The sequence below is a fragment of the Sinocyclocheilus anshuiensis genome, unplaced genomic scaffold (assembly GCF_001515605.1).
Source record: "Sinocyclocheilus anshuiensis isolate Anshui unplaced genomic scaffold, SAMN03320099.WGS_v1.1 scaffold318, whole genome shotgun sequence".
Classification (NCBI taxonomy): Eukaryota; Metazoa; Chordata; class Actinopteri; order Cypriniformes; family Cyprinidae; genus Sinocyclocheilus; species Sinocyclocheilus anshuiensis.
Window position 1 is genome coordinate 320,845 of NW_015547653.1, and position 16,997 is coordinate 337,841.

Below are 16,997 nucleotides of genomic sequence, written 5' to 3' on the forward strand. Positions count from 1 at the left end.
TAAATGCAAATGTTTATTTTAAATTAGACTAATATTCATTCTTTATTCACAATCTCCTCATCACAGGCAGGCACAGCACTCAATTCAGCATTTGTTTTTGTTTGTGTGTGCTGTCTGCGTCACTCATAGCACGTGACTATGTCCTGCACTATATCGAACATTTGTTATATCGTTATCGAAGACGGTGTACCCTCGATAAATATCGATACCGTTTTATCGCCCAGTTCTATAGCCTATATATATATATATATATATATATATATATATATAAACAATAACATTATAATGAACTGAAATATACCCAAATGTATCAAAATCGAAACTAATCAAAAATCAGAAACGGCCTATTATCTTTATTTAAATTAGTCCTATTTACGTAAATGTCACCTGTCACCTTTTTATGTAGTATGAAAATCAATCAGAACCGAGTCTGTGATTGTAAATTTTAGGAGGTTTGTGTGTGGCAGGCTCAATTTATGTGTGTGTGTTTGTGTATAATTCTTCCTAATCCCATCTCTGATGGTCTCCTCTTATCCTCTTCTCTCTGTGCCAGACACAGCAACATTCTGCCAATGACAGGAGCCAAGCACACATGCACTAACACTCACGCAATATCCTGTAATATCCCTGAATCGTGTCTATGCCACAAGCGAACGGCGTGACAAAAGTAGATCACTTCCTTTATAATCAATGAAGCCAAACTACATATGTGTGAAGATTATAACAGGAGCGATCCAGTTTTGTCGTGTTACATCACTCATTTGCAGCATACAGTAGATGTGATGTACTTTCTTAATGCATGTTGTTGGTCTTATTGTGAACAATTTAGTAGTTGACCTGAAGGAGAAACTGAACATGAATTAAGACAATTACACTAATAACCACTTACAATAAAAAAATGCGTGAAATTAAGCTTGCGTAATTATGAAGAGTATGTTTCGGGGCTAAACTAAAAAAACTGATGATGAAATGAATTTGCTAGTAAATTTCACAAAAAGTAACGCATTGAATGAAACATGAAATTTTGATGTAGAAAAGACTGAAATAGTATTTTCTTGTAAAACACTCCAAGAATCTTTGTTATATTTACAACTTTGAAAAATTATTTTTACAGTGTAATTTTTTACTCCAGTTTTGCTAGTGGATATGACAGTCTTGAACACCTAATCACTAAATTATGCTAATGCAAATGCAGAAATCATTTTTTGGGCAGCCATATTTGTCACAAATGATTAATCTATTCCACAAAACCAAGATAAAGTGAATAGTATTCAGCTGGTCATGTGACATTCATATTTATTATGAATAAAACAGTTTTCAGGCTGCTGATATAACTAGATACCTTATTTGTCGTATATTACTCTTCAAAATGCATTTATTTACATGTAAAACCCTGAGGAAAAAGTTACCTCAAGTCACCAAGACATTATGATACACGTGACAATGACACTCCCAGAGTCACACAACATTTTCACCGCCACCAAAAAAAAAACCCACCACAATCCGGCCTTGAGAGGGAGAATAAGAGAGAGAAAGAGTGATGATTTGACACAAAGACGCAGCCGGCAGCTCGCCATGACATGGCACTATGAAACGGTTAATGACGCAGCTTACGGCAGGATGGATTATCTCTCTCCTCCGCTCTCCCCCGTTCCTTTATTGGCTTTTGTCTGATTGTGCTACATTATGGAACAGCAGTGAGCTGAGCTTAAAGGAAGCTGCCATTCTCCAGAGGAGACAAGTAATAACGCAAGCATATCCATCTGCTCTAGACTCCTATATGTTCCCTTTTCTCCCTTTTTCTACACACACACATATAAAATGTTTATTAATGTAAACATCTAAATAGTTGATTCCATTTTTTTCCAAACATTTTTGGTTAGAAATTGTATATGTACCGATGTAATGTTAGTATTACTGATATACTATAATATTTTTTGTTCATATTTTTCTACATTTTATTTTTTATTTATATTTTCTGTTTTCATTTAAATTTTTGCTGATGTTTCAGTAATTTTATTATGTTTTTGTATTTTTTATTATGTCTATATAGTTTCTAAAACTGAGTTTTTAGTTTAGTTAGTTATTTTAGCACTTCAACTTTAAGTGGAAATGGAAAATGTTGGTAACTAGCTGAAAGTTTTTTTTTTCTATTTTATTTCAGGTAATGTTTATTTCAAGTAATTTTTTTAAGTAATTTTTATGGTTTTAGATTTATTTAATAATAGTAATCCTGATATGTATAAATACAAAGGATTCTAATAATAATTATACACACACACAATTTTTTTTTTAAGTACAAAAACTATACAAATTAAAAAGAGTTACCAGAGTTCTGTTTTGTTAAGAGAGTTAATTATATATATATAATATTACATGTATGTATTGCATGTCTCTCAAATAATATAAATTCGTAAGAACTGCATGTATATTAAACACACAAATTAAATGAACTGTAAAATACTTTTAGATTAGTATATCACAATCACCTCAGCTACCCACTGAAATCTGAGAAGAGACAGGCAGAGAAGATTCAGCTAGATACATATGAGTGTGGATCAATTTAACATCAGGTTATGAGTAAGGTAGAGAAACATAGGTGTCTTGCAGTGTGTTTCTTGACACTGTTGAACTTACAGCCTTGCTTATTTAAACGACAGAGAGAGAGAGAGAGAGAGAGAGAGAGAGAGAGCAAGCATGCCTAACTCTCACTTATGACTGTGGGTTTAATCAGAGCATCAATCTCTAGCAGAGGGGAAAAGAATAAAAACCTAATCTAATTACACCAGATCATTCAGAAGATGAATTAAAGACAGAGATAACGTTACAGACAACCACGTTAAATCACCCAACACTTCCTCTCTCTCTCTCACACACACTCACACGCTCCCTGTTTTTGCAATAACAGGAACATGGTCTCTATCTCTCTCTGAGCTCCAATCATGAGGGATTAAAGCCAGCGATTATTCCTGGTATTTTAGCTGGTTATCATGTTAACCTCTAGGAATGAACCCCAGACATTCACATTACCGATATTAGAAAGACAGAAAGGTGAAGGACAGGAGGAAAAGAAGTTAAAATCTCTTTCAGTCTTTTCTACAGCATTAAAACATGAGCCCTGCGTGTGTGTGTGTGTGTGTGTGGCCACATGAAGGGCAATGTTATTGCTGAGATGTTGCTCTTTCATAGCTCAAGACAGGGCTTCACAAACTTTCTGATTCCACAGACACCCAAATATGAAAAATGCTCTTTTTTGAAAACGCCAGGTTAAAAACCTCTGGATCAAATAAGTTCTCAGTCGTCTTATTCAGGTAACTTTATCAGATGCTTCTCTTAAAATTGCTTTGTTTACTTTGTTGTTGTTTGAAGAGATCCGATATAGAGCACTAAAGTTAATGCAAACAGCTAAGATAATCCGGTTTGAATTTGATGAGAAATGTTTGCATTCAAATTTAAATATATGACTTTTGATTTGGTGTGGGTTTTAGTTTCTTGGAGGATCTGAGTGCAGCTGTAAATCAAGATCTAAACTGAAATTTCTTATAATACAATAAAAATAATCATTAAAAATAATAAAATAATTTAAACGTTCAGCTCAATAACTCGTTTTTAATTGAAGAACATTCAGTTTTTGAAATTTCTAAAGTCATAACATGAATCAAGATTAATTTAATATCAATACTCCCATTTTGTGGATTTGAATGAATAAATTATTATTATTATATTAAAATATTTTTCTCTGAATTGAGATGCTAAAAAACATAAACTCAAGATGTAAAGTAAACTTCTGTAGTCACAAAATGAATCTGGCTATTTTTTTTTAAACAGCTTTGTCAGCAGAAATAGCTAATTTTGGGAACCCTTTGAATATTATGTTGGACAACAGGGGCCTTCGAGTCAAAAAGTTTGAGAACCACTGATCTAGGAGACACAATTGAGCTATTAAAGAGATCACATTCGTGATTTTTCTTTCCTGTGGGTGGTGTTGGTCTGGACGAGTTCAGGTTGATGCTTGGCATCCCTTTTTGCAGTCCACGTGTGTGTCTGTCACTGCGGCTCCTGGCACAACTGAGTGGCAGCATCCTTGCCAGACACCCCTCCATCTCTCCCGCAGAAACGAGGGAAGAGGGACAAATGGGATGGAGAGATAGAGCGGACAGACATGAAGAATTGTTAGAGAAAGCAGCTTGAGAGAGGAAAAGCAGGTACGGCGAGAAGATTACAGCCAAGAGGTGAGGAAACGAATGAGAAAAAGAGAGCGACAGTTAAAGAATGAGAGGATGTGTGGAAGCAGAAAATGAACCGGATTTAAAGACAGCTGCCAATGAAGGGAATAAGTGAATGAGATAGAGACACACAAGAGCAGAAATAGAGAAAGAGAGAAGTCTAGAGGAAGAAAGACAGGGTCCTAATCCCCTAACAGACAGCTTTGTGGCGTGATTGACAGCCGAGTGCACTACACTGGGGCGGCCCTGGAGGGGGTCTCAGAGGGGTGTGAGTGTAGGGGGATTATCCACTCATCGCTCATACACCCCTAAGACAGGGTCAAGTGGTACAGGCCGTTGGCTCTTGTTTTCCCACTCACTTTCACACGTCCATTGAGCGACTTGCTCGGTTTTGTGTATGCTTTTGGTTTGCAAATGTCGCCTTAATATGGACAGATAAATCAAAACACCCCCTTCTCTTCCCACCCCTGTCCTTTCAGCATGCTGACATAATTATGTTTGCTTTTAAAGACAGATTCGCTCAGTTTAGCTAGCTGTCAAACCGTGTCGTGACTCAACAGAAAAAAATACATTTTAAGAGAATTTTGACAAGATACAACTTTAACAGCGATATCTGGCAACTTTTAAGTTGATTTATAGACCTTAATAGGTGTCTAAAAACCCACAAGTCTCATTTAAATGAGTACAAAAAGATATGTTATCGCATTTTATGGTGCAGACGCTGAAAAAAGGAAGAAAATTTCTAGTGATCATGTGTCAAGCAAGGTGAAATTAGGTGTACACTATCATATTAAGTATACTTAGCTAGGATTTGCATCAAAACTTAAGGCTAAAGTTGATGCATGTCTTTCTCTTATTCAATGAGACAGAAAATAGTTTCCATTGACAAAAAAAAAGACTAACAACAAAAACTATGAAACAATTCAATTGTGAAAATTAGACATCACACAGGATCTTAAATCTACAGTTCACCCAAAGATGAATGACTTTTGAATTAGATTTGAACACTATTTTCTTTTTTTTCCCCCCAGACAAAACCATCATGTGGTTTTGAGAAGACTTGAAATGCAGAGCACATGGACTTCTTTTTTTTTTTTTGGTAACCATTTACTTTCACTAAATGGAAACGAGCAACTTTACCTGAGAAAATCTTTTTAAAAAGTAAAAAATTTGGGGTGAACTGTTCCTTTAAGACATTACAACACAGTAACTCAGTGTAATTTTATCTCTCACAGCCTCATTTTGATTTGCATTAAATAAATAATACTTTCCAATACTGCCACAAAATCTAAATGGATTTAGTTTTAAAATTCAAGACACCAAAATAGCAAAAAAGAAAAAAACAAATTCAACACTTCACAAAAATAGTTACACCCCGAACGATCACATTTGTGACCCTGGACCACAAAAGTCACTGTCTTAAGTCTTAAGTCGCTGGGGTATATTTGTAGCAATAGCCAAAAATACATTGCATGGGTCAAAATTATAAATTTTTCTTTTATGCAAAATATCATTAGGATATTAAGTAAAGATCATGTTCCTTGAAGATATTTAGTAAATTTCCTACCGTAAATATATCAAAACTTCATTTTTGATTAGTAATATGCATTGCTAAGGACTTCATTTGGACAACTTTAAAGGCGATTTTCTCAATATTTAGATTTTTTTTGCACCCTCAGTTTCCAGTGTTTCAAATAGTTTTATCTCGGCCAAATATTGTCCAATCCTAACAAACCATACATCAGTGGAAAGCTTATTTATTCAGCTTTCAGATTATGTATAAATCTCCATTTCGAAAAATTGACACTTAAGACTTAAATTTTGTGGTCCAGGGTCACATTTCATGATCTTACAGGAGGACTTCATGAACCTGATCTTATCTGTTCCTGTCTGTGCTGCAATTCCGATGTGAAGAATAAATAAATTATCTATACTGCAGGGACTGGGAGAGAGTGCAGCTGTTTTCCTTCATGATGTGATATTTCTCTCAGAAGAGAGACGGCAGCACCCTGTGGCCTGAGATGTGAGGGAGGCAGAGGGAGAGAGAGGGGGAGTGCGCAGGGTGAGGACAGACCAGTTTCATCTGCACCCCATTTCACTTCCGAACCCAAGCGAAACTCAATATCCCGGCTCCTACTGAGTGCGAGAGACAGATACAGGGAATGCTGCTGCCTGACGATGCCTATCAAACTCCATTCAGCCCAGATCTGGGCACTTATTCATGGAAAGAGAGAGAGAGAGACTAACATGAACCAGGTGAGTAGGAATACATGCACAAATGAAAACTCTGGAATGCCAGGCAAAGATAGTGTGTGTTGCACTATATGAAACAAGACGCACTGTACCGCTCATACTAAGTGAGTGTTTGAAAGCATGTATGTAGATATGTGTGTGTGGCATCATGTTGGATGGGGCCACCCATGCTAAAATTTCCAATGAACGCAAAAAAAAAAAAAAAAAGTCACTGATTGCATATTTGTGTGCATTAAATCACAATATATGGTCTTTGTTTACATTTGCTGTCCTGACTAACCAATCAGACACATGATACCTCTCAGAAAGCTAGCATATCCAATCACAGAATTAAAAACGAAACATTTTCTTCTTTAAAAAACGCAATTACTTCATTTTCATGATTGAAAATTGTTGTCACTTCCTAGTATTCAAACATTCGGATACTTGTGATACTACAGATCTCATGAATTTAGACACAAACATGCTGAAAACACATGAACCTGTCAAAAATGACCTTCATTTATCTTATAAATATGTCCAACTAAAAAAAAAATCCAACTATTCACCATGGATTCTACCCAAACACACTATATACACAACTCTACACACACAAAGCTCCATCACTTCTGCGCAGTAAAAAGCTAGGGGAGTCTTTGTCTCCGCCACCCCACAAACCCCCACACCCTTCCGCCTGGCATTTTTAACCCCCCTTTCTTTAGATGGACGGACAGAAAGAAAACCTCTCCATCTGTTCTCCCTCCCATGGCTTTGGAGTTATACTATAGCCGGACTCCAACAGAGAGAGAGAGATGCAGGGAAAACGCACTACTGAAAAAGAGGAGGAAAAATGCCAAGAGAAAGAGAAACAAAGAAAAGTGCATAAGGACGGGGTAAAGGAAAGGCAAAGGGGGATTGATTTTCTTGTTGTCCAGCGGTACAGAACAGAGAAGGTGTGAGTCACACGGTCACTCACAAATGCAACTAATTTACTCAAAAACTCAGACACAATCTGTGGAGGTTTTCATTTTTTTCTGTTCTGATTGTGGAAATACAAAACAAAACAAATAAAATCTAATAAAATGTTTTTTTCCCATACATTTTGGGTGGAAAAAAAAAATCTCAACTCAACTCTAAAACAAAATAAAAAATAACATTTTAAAATAATTTTGTTTGCCACGTAAGAGAGGCCCAGATATTTTGGGTGAAAAAAAAAATCACAAAACAAAACTTGGGCATCACAAAATTATAAAGTAGGGTATTAAAAATAAAGAATTTGCTAAACATTACACTAAATAGTATCATTAGTGTTTATAGTCATATAATGTTTTTAAAGATTAACTTTAAATTAAGCGTCTAATATTGGCTGATAATCAATATGGTTCTGATATATTGTGTTTTGCAATCTTGAAACAGTGTTTTGATGCCTGCTGAGTTGGCCAACTTGCTTTTAAAGGACTTTGACTGACAGCGTAATCAAATTTGCTAAAATATTTACCATAGAAACATTCAAAGAGCACAAGACATAGAACTTTCTGACGTGTCCTGTGACTTTAAAAATCAAGAGCATTCACAAGAATAACTGTGTGTGTGAGAGGGCGTTTGAGGTGTTCGGACTGGCACAAACCCGTCAAACCACCCACTTCAAAAAGACACAAGCAGAAACACAAGGAGAAACACAAGCAACTATTTAAACCCAGCACACACACACACGTGTAACATGAGAGAGCGACTGGATTAAGAGACAGGAAAACTAATAGAAAGAGAGAATGAAAGAATGAGGGGAAGGTGGAAAGCAAGGGGGATTCATCGAGTGAGGCATAATTTTTGGCAAATGATTCAGTGTTTTAGCAGGAGTGTGTTTGTGTGTGTGTGTGTGTTTGAGGTCTTTCAGCGAAGAGCAGTGGAGACCTCTTTTGTTCTGAGGGGAGGAGAGGGAGAGGGGGCAGAGGAGGAGAGACTCCAGAAAGCGAACGATACGCTACTGAAGGAGGGAGAGAGGGAGTCTGGCCTCCTAGGAAATTTAACCCCGAAGTTGGATGTGATCCAGCGCTCTGAGCTATAACATTTTTTAAACAGACATACATGTTAAAGCTTTTCTGCAGAAAGGAAAGAAACAGAAAAAAAAAAAAAAAAAGAGTACGAGAGAGAAAAAAAGAGGTGAAATTCATTGGCGACTGCACTCAGAAGTGCATCTCAAGGCTGGGCTGAATTCTAGGAAATGCAGCTGAAATACTGAAGCGATATTAAAACATGGCATCAGCCCCAGGAGCCAAACTGGAGCTGCCGCCCAGCTCATGAATACAGGGTCGCCCTGCCGCCCCCGCCACCCTGCCTGCAGTACTGCCAGTGTCTACAAACACATACAAATACTTGACACTTCTCTTACAGTTGAGGAACACTGCTGTGAACTATGCCGAGAAACCCAAAAACAATGGCGGTGTCATCTGATATTATAGTCATTTAATGAAAGCTTAAGGGATGCATACGTTTGAACTTTAAAGGAAGTTCACTCAAAAAAATCTTTCCATCCAGTGCAATTCTTAAAACTCAGATACGCTCTCATTCAATTTAAATCTAGCATGTAGAGGAGAAACAATAATGTACAGTATGTGGAAAATAATGTGTTTTTTTTACTTTAAACCGCATAAACATTTCATTACACCAAATACACAAAATAATGTTCTTTTTAGCAACATCATATGACCCCTTTAAGTGCCATAATGAGATGTTTAGTGAATTCGATTTGAGAGCTAAAACAGAACATTTTCAGCAAATCAGGACTTACATTTTTCAAGGTTCAAAGATATTGTTTAACTTTTTATATTGTGTAAGTTGTATGGACTCATTTTTGGGGTATTGCCAAACAACAGCATCAAAGCTCATTATGAAAAAGAGTAGGAATGCACCAAGATTAAAATTCTGGCTGATAATAATAAGCCGAAAAATAAATGTAAAAAATAACAGCATAATTTATAAAAATCAGAAAATTATTCAACAGAACAATTATAAAATCAAACATGAAATATTACAAATAAAACAATAAAAACTGAAATAAATCATTTAAAATTCTAGTGAATATATCTAATATAAACCAACCCGATCTCATGAAAGTGCGTATAAATAGTACGCCAAATAAAAACGAAAACTCGTGGTATTGATAAGCAAAAATTGGCTTTGGCATGTATATGCTATGCGATGGGTAGGTTTAGGGTTGTGGGGTAGATGCGTATCATATGTACGCGAAAACTGCGTATCATATGCACGCCAACAAATTTCGTATCATATGCACGCGAAAACTGCGTATTATACGCACGCCAAACACATACGTATCATATGCACACCAAAGTCCATTTTTGCATATCAATACCACGAGTTTTCGTTTTTATTTGGCGTACTATTTATACACATTTTCATGAGACCGGGCTCATATAAACATATGCATTTAATGTGCCATACAACAGCCTCAAAGCTTATCATGAAAAAGAATTGGAATGCACCAATATTAAAATTCTGGTTAGAAGCTGAAAATTAAATATTAAAAATTGCATAACATTACTATATTACAAATAATAAAATAATTAAATATAACAATTAGGAAAAACAAACAAACAAAAAACACTCAAAACTAAAACGAAACATTTTAAAATCTAGTAAATATATTCAATATCAATCAATACAAATAAATTATAATATTAGCTGATAACTTGTACTGGTACCGATATATCATGCATCCCTTGAAACACTTCTTGAAATTCTGTAATATACTCCTTGGGTGTTCCAAGAAGAAAGTACGTCTCATAAGGGTTTTTGAGCGGCATGATGGTGAGTAATTGATGACAGAATGTTTATTTTTGGTTGAATAATTCCTTTAAGGGAACTGATTCAGCACTGATTACAACTGTTGACGGTAGTAATTATAGTCTCTATCATTTGTTTTGTCCATGTAAAAAGCAATCAATGACAATGGCAGGAAACAGCACTGCTGGTGGGACTGGTTTATGTTTCCTAACATGACGGATTCTTCAAGCTGAAGTGTGCAGAGGAGCCGTGGGAGGGCCATGCGTTCTCGTTAGGCTGGAACGCGGGCGGCCCTAGCGCTGTCACCAAGTGTGAGTGCTGCGTTCTGTTTTCTATAAGGGAAGACTGTGTGTGTGTGTGTGAGGCAGGAAGCCTTCAGGGTCATGATCCATTGACCATCTATCACACTCTGTAAGTAGGTCACGTCAAACCCCAGGCCCCCTAACTGACAATTACAAACTGTCACACAAACACACACGCAAGGGCATTTTGGTCATTTTGTCTACTCAAGCACTCACAGACAAATCAACTGATTACTCGAGAGGAGTGAAGGGGGGGGCACATTTGTGCTATTTTTGAAAATGTTGTTCTATTTACATTTATAAAATAAAAAACAAGCAATATATATACACCGTTCAAAAGTTTCGGGGTCTGAAAGATTTTTTAATGTTATTCAAATAAGTCTCTTATGGTCACCAAAGCTGAATTTATTTGATAAAGTAAAAGCAGCAATATTTTGAAATATTATTCCATTTTAAAATAACTGTTTTTTATTTTAATATATTTTAAAATGTAATTTATTCCTGTGATGGTAAAGCTGAATTTTCAGCATCATTACTCCAGTCTTCAGTGTCACATGATCCTTCAGAAATCATTCTAATATGCTGATTTAGCGCTCAAGAAACATTTTTTATTATTATCAATGATGAATTGCAATTTAATACTTTTTCAGGATTCTTTGATGGTAATTTTGAAGGTAACCTTTGTAATGATATAAAATTATTTTACTTCGACCAGTTTAATGCATTCTTGCTGAATAAAAGTTAAAAAAAAAAAATAAACTTTTGAACGGTAGTATGTATACATATACCCTTGGCCCTCCCTACAAACCCATATTTGTTCCTGATATATTTCAATTTATCTCAACTGGTCAGAAGGATTTCATAAAGAGAGAGGCTTTAGAGGTCCTAATACACACACACACACTGTATTTTTAGCACAGGCATTGACACAAATCATAGGGCCTCAGTCAAAATCAGACAACACTTATCACTACAACAGCACAGTCAGACGTCATGGAGGACAGGAAAGGTTTGCACATTGTGCACGCTTTGAATACATCTGCAGATGTCCCAGTTTCCGTTGAAAACTGCTGTTCCTCTCCTGTCTTCTGACTTTGTGTGTTCTTAACTGTAGAGACGACGATGCAAATGAAGTCTGGCTCCATATGTCTGTCTGCCGCTCTCATTTACAGCTCCGAGATCAGTCACCTTCGGCCCGAGCAGTGACACTGACCCCATTACAAACCCCGAGACCGACCCCAGAACAGACAGACAGTAATCACAGTGTACAGATGGCCAAACTGACTTCAAACCGCCTGTATCCTCTGATTAATATTGACCGCCTATGATTTTGACCACTAGAGAAACACTTCAAAGCTGCAGTATAGAGTAAATGGTGCTATCTCACACAGATTTTAGCCCTCGGACCTTTAGATCTGGAATCAGCCATGTAAAACTTGCCTTTCCTTTGTTTTCCATATCAGAGCCGATTCCAGATCAAGGCAGACAGAGAAGCAGTGAAAGTCAATAAAAGTGGGCCCAGGTGACATGGGCTAATCTATAGTAACATGGCGGTTTTCCTCGGGCTAATTAAGTTTACAATTAATCTAATCAACTCTGGGGAAAGAGGAAGCCAGAAGAGAACAACAAGAAAAAGCTTCTAATGATGCTACGGTGTGGTCGGTGGTTGCCAGGGTGTTGCTATGTAGTTGCTAGAGTGTTGCGTAAAGGCCAAAAGAGTCAAAAATGCCCATTTTGGTCTGTAAATATGGCTTGTATCCCTCTTTCAAATGTATACTATACTATTAAAAATATTGGGGTCGTAATTTTGGGGTCACCAAGGCTGCATTTATTTGATCAAAAAGACAATAAAAAGTAATATTGTGAATTGTTTTTCCAATTTAAAAACTGTAACTGTTTTCTATTTGAATCTATATTTAAAATGTCATTTATTCCTGTGATTCCTGTTAACTGCTTTTAAAAAATCTTACTGAATCTCAATGAAAAACACTAGCAAAAACATTCTACTAACTGAAAACAGTATATCATATCAAAACTCAACAAGAAACAAAGAAGGAAAGCTAGAAAGCAAGAAAGAAGGCAAAAAGCAAGAAAGAGAACTTCCCTGTCTCATTAGCCAAATCCAGACCTGATGGTACGTGTATGTATGTGTGTCTTTGACCCAGGCTGGACCTTACGGCAGCAGGAGAAGATGATCCTGATTAGTAAAGGCGGTCTGTGTGAGAACTAACCAAATCACACACACACACACACACACACAAATACACAGACGGAAAGCCTCCTGCCCAATGCTCATGTGACCCTTTAAACCTGTGAATGGAATTAGCCAAGAAAGAAAGAGAGTGACAACAGAAGTGAAGGTCTTAACATCTGTAGCAGCAGGTGGGTGCAGACCCTGATCAGCTTTATTACTGTTAAAAGAAAAAAAAAAGAAAAGGAAAAACACAAGGAAGACAGCGGAGAATGAGCTGAACTGATTCCCTGTTTCATATTCGGTCTGTGTTCGAATATTATGGCTTAAGTGAGGAGGCCCAGTTTCCGCGAACTGTCATCACATACCTGCACACACAAATACACAGATTCAAACAAACACAGGGTGATGAGAGATGTTCAGAGCGAGACCACACACACACACACACACTCTCGCACCATGCTGCAGGGGTTTAGGAGGCCCGGGTCCCCTGGGGGCCCACTCTCGGCAACACACTGTTCCCCGCCCGTCAGCATGAGTTCAACAATGAAACGGTGTGTGTGACGATCTACGTCCTTTCAATTATTTCTAAATAGTTTAAATTAACACCCCACAAATGTCTGGATGTATTTCGGCACACAGAAGTGTGTTTGTGTGAACATGTGTTCCTTATATTTGCATCACACAGCCCCTGAACACACTTCTGGCTGTCTCCGCAGGGAAGGCGCCTTTGTTTCCCCATTATATAGCCTTGTGCGTGCGGGTGTCTGGTCTGCAGGCAGGCTGCAGTTATTCTGCCACATCAGCTGAGAGCCATTTTCACAGCTCCTGTTGCTGAGAGCTCGTAAAGCCTCCAGCAGACCCAGCACCACACACACAAACACTCACAATTGTCCCTATTTCTCACTGCAGGCCAGGGTACTGAGCAGACGCTATATAAGAGCTCAAAAATCCTATTTCACACACATTCATGCTATACACCCTTTATCTAATATACACATACACGCACTTGTTTACTTAGTTATCTAAAAGAGGAGAAAACATCGTTATATAAATATTTGTGTTTTTTTTACAATGACTAACCAAAAATCAACCCTAAAACTCTTAAAATGATTACTTTCTAATCATCAAAGATTCCTGATATATATAGTAATATTTTATAATATTACTGAGATTTTGATCAAATAAATGCATGCCTTGTTGAGCATAAGTGACTTCTTTCAAAAACATTGTGTGTGAGTGTGTATAAATACACATTTATTTAACATCTGGGAACAATTGCTCCCTCAAAACATAGATAAGTAAACCCATAAGCCCACACAAGCACATACTCATACACTACACTAACTTTCAGCAGCACACCAGCATTTAAACTCTCGGAAATATAACCAAATTTCCCTTGACCAAAAGAGGTGAATCCAGTCAGGAAGCTTAAATGGATCTACTCCGTTTAGCAAATTAACACGGATTCAATCCTCTAATCCATTCGCGAGCGTGTCAAAAAAGAAAAAACTTTCTATGTTTGTTTCTACATTTACATTCATTTAGCAGATGTTTATGCAAGGCGACTTACAAATTAGGACTTTCTGCACACAACCATATATGTCAGTGACCTATTGAGAGTGTCTCTATTCTAATCCCTTCTCCCAACGACCTCCCTCCCAAATTTCCCTCGTACTTTGCCTCATCTTAAGTCTGAGATCAGTTAACTAGCGCTTTTATCCAAGCCCAATTAGCCTGCGATAAATTAATTATTAAAAATCCAGTGGGGCTAACATATTTCTTTGAGAATGAGCGCTGATACAAAAGGCCCATCACGCGTACACACACAGACCCTGTGACATTTATGATAACACACAAATCCTTACAGTTACCCACATTCGCTCGTCTGAATTCATTATCGGAAAACCCCCCACAGGTTTGAGCTGGATCTGAATCTCTGAAACGCAATTACCAAAACGCACAGTGATTTAGACAGAAGAGCACGGAAACCTTCTGAACCGTTAGTAACCGTTTGGGATCAAATTACCCAATTCACATCTTAACATAGTCAATTGTAAGAATTACACAGCCCTAACTGACCCCTCAGAACATCAGTCAGAGATGTGTTTGCTCATCCAGAAAGAGCCGGGTACCAAGGACACACAAACACACTTTGTCTTTCTTGTGTGTATACAATGTATCAGGGGGTGTGAATGTCAGAAGGTGAAGGACACTTCCCAGACAAGCTGGCTCACTGAGAAACACCATTACTGTTTACTAAAAAAAAGCCCTCCTGCTTCATGCCTTTTCAGTCTCAAGAAACCATTTTTCATGTACGCCCCCTTAATTAAATATACATTCCGTAATTACATTAAACTGCAGTGTCTATAAACAAACACAATTTTTTCTTTATAGATTTTTTACCCTAAGCAGACAATTTCAAGGCATCTTTGTGCTGGACTTGCATTTTCTTAAGCCTAACTCAAACTGACATTCATGGCTTAGAAGATATTGATTTCTGTATATTTAAGGATGCGCCCCGCTGTTCCTCCCTCGTCTGCTGATCCCTCTTTCCTCCCATCACTTCTCAACTCCTTCTTCATTCCTCTGAAGGCTACACATGTTTCTAATTTCACACAGGGAGGAGAGTGGCAGAGCCATCGTGAGAGGCTGAGATGGAGTAGTAGTAGTGACGGAGAGAGTGATGGGATTGAACGGGTGAATAAAACATTCAACAGATGCAGGACCTCATCTTCAAAGCACTGAGGAGCAGAGGTTCACTGATCCCTATTAAATATACAGCACTGCCAACAATGTAACCTGCGCACAGCTACTTTTAGAGCGAACTGTGCAGACTCCTGTAGCCTGGAGCAAAACCACAGGGTGCAGATGTCTTTAAGTGCGTGTCTGCGCGAGCAGCCAAATTTACACTGCACATATTTTCAATTTAAATATGAATATGGCGACGCTGTGTTTGTGTATGTGGGTTGTAGGAAAGAAACCAGACTTTACATTACAGTGTTCAAGCTACCATGTGGCACAATAATAAGTGATTAAAGGGGTCATATGATGCTTTTTTAAAGATCATTATTTTGTGTATTTGGTGTAACAGAATATGTTGACATGCTTTAATGTTCTCGCTCTCTCTCGCGCTCTCTCTCGCTCTCTCTCTCACTCTCTCTTTCTCTCTTGCGCTCTCTCTCACTCTTTCTCTCTCTCTCTCTCTCTCTCTCTCTCGCTCTTTCTCTCTCTCGCTCGCTCGTGCACACACACACACACACGACGCGTTACTCTGCGCTGCGCAAAACTCCGCATTTGAACAGTCAATAGCAAATACTTAAACTAATAACAAAACAGTAGCTGATTCAGAAGCACCAGATTGTCATAGCAAAGTCAGAATTACCTCCTCTCCTAGGTTCACGAAACGGTCGTCCATAAAATGCATTGCTGTTCTGTTGTAAGTAATCTTAAAGATTCCTAAATGCATCTACTTTCGGAAGGCCAAATAAAGTGCTTTTGCTTTCGCCTAGAAACACACAGCGTCTCTCTGACATGGCTGCTTCAACACTAACTGCGGTTACTGAAACCACGCCTTCTTTCTTTGCGTGAACATTTGGGCGGCATTATGCAAATATTTCCACATAGTGAGGTAGATATGTGGGGGCGTGTTAGAACGAGCCGTTTTAGGGGGGCGTGGCAGAGTCTTAACTTTGATAAAGAATATCTCTTTGGTTTTGAGACTTTAGTCTTTGCAACTTCAGGGGTCTTATCTATGCACAATCAGCTTGTAACACTCCAAAGAGAAAGGAAAACTTGAAATCGCATCATATGACCCCTTTAAAGTGCAAAGAATGCTTCTCTCACTCCCAGGTAAAGGTCAAGCAGAGAACGCGCAGTCACGGTCATGCCTCTCACCCGTGCGCGCTCCCGTTTCAAATGAGGTCCCCACAAACCCCTACTAGATTAACACAATCAACACCAACAAGAACCCTCATTAAGAGCGTTTACCAGCGGCCACTGGGACAGAATAAACCGCCTCCATCCCCCTCCCAGCAGCATCTGTTGAAGCGCAGAGCCCGGTATATGCGCTACATGGACACATTAAAAACCTATTCGTCTTTCAAGAGCTCGTGGCACCACTAATAGCCCCTCATAACCCACATACCGATTTAGACCGGGCACACAAGAGCTCCCACGACGCCGGGTGTCCATTTAAACAAGCTCAGTAATGACAGAAGGACGAAAGAAAGGGGTCTGCTCGGC

The 16,997-nt window shown here is 38.0% G+C and overlaps 2 protein-coding genes across 2 annotated transcripts in view; both read right to left on the reverse strand.

Moving 5' to 3' along the window:
* The window catches only part of efnb3b (ephrin-B3b), a 79,759-nt gene that overhangs the window by 60,143 nt on the left and 2,619 nt on the right, over positions 1-16,997 (reverse strand). The window lies entirely within an intron of this gene.
* The window catches only part of LOC107702055 (telomerase Cajal body protein 1-like), a 35,189-nt gene continuing 29,644 nt past the window's right edge, over positions 11,453-16,997 (reverse strand). Inside the window, exons 12-13 of the mRNA XM_016504238.1 lie at positions 13,184-13,201; positions 11,453-11,464 (exon numbers count right to left, since the gene is read on the reverse strand). The gene's annotated coding sequence lies outside the window, so the exon portion shown is untranslated. The remainder of the gene's footprint in view (positions 11,465-13,183; positions 13,202-16,997) is intronic.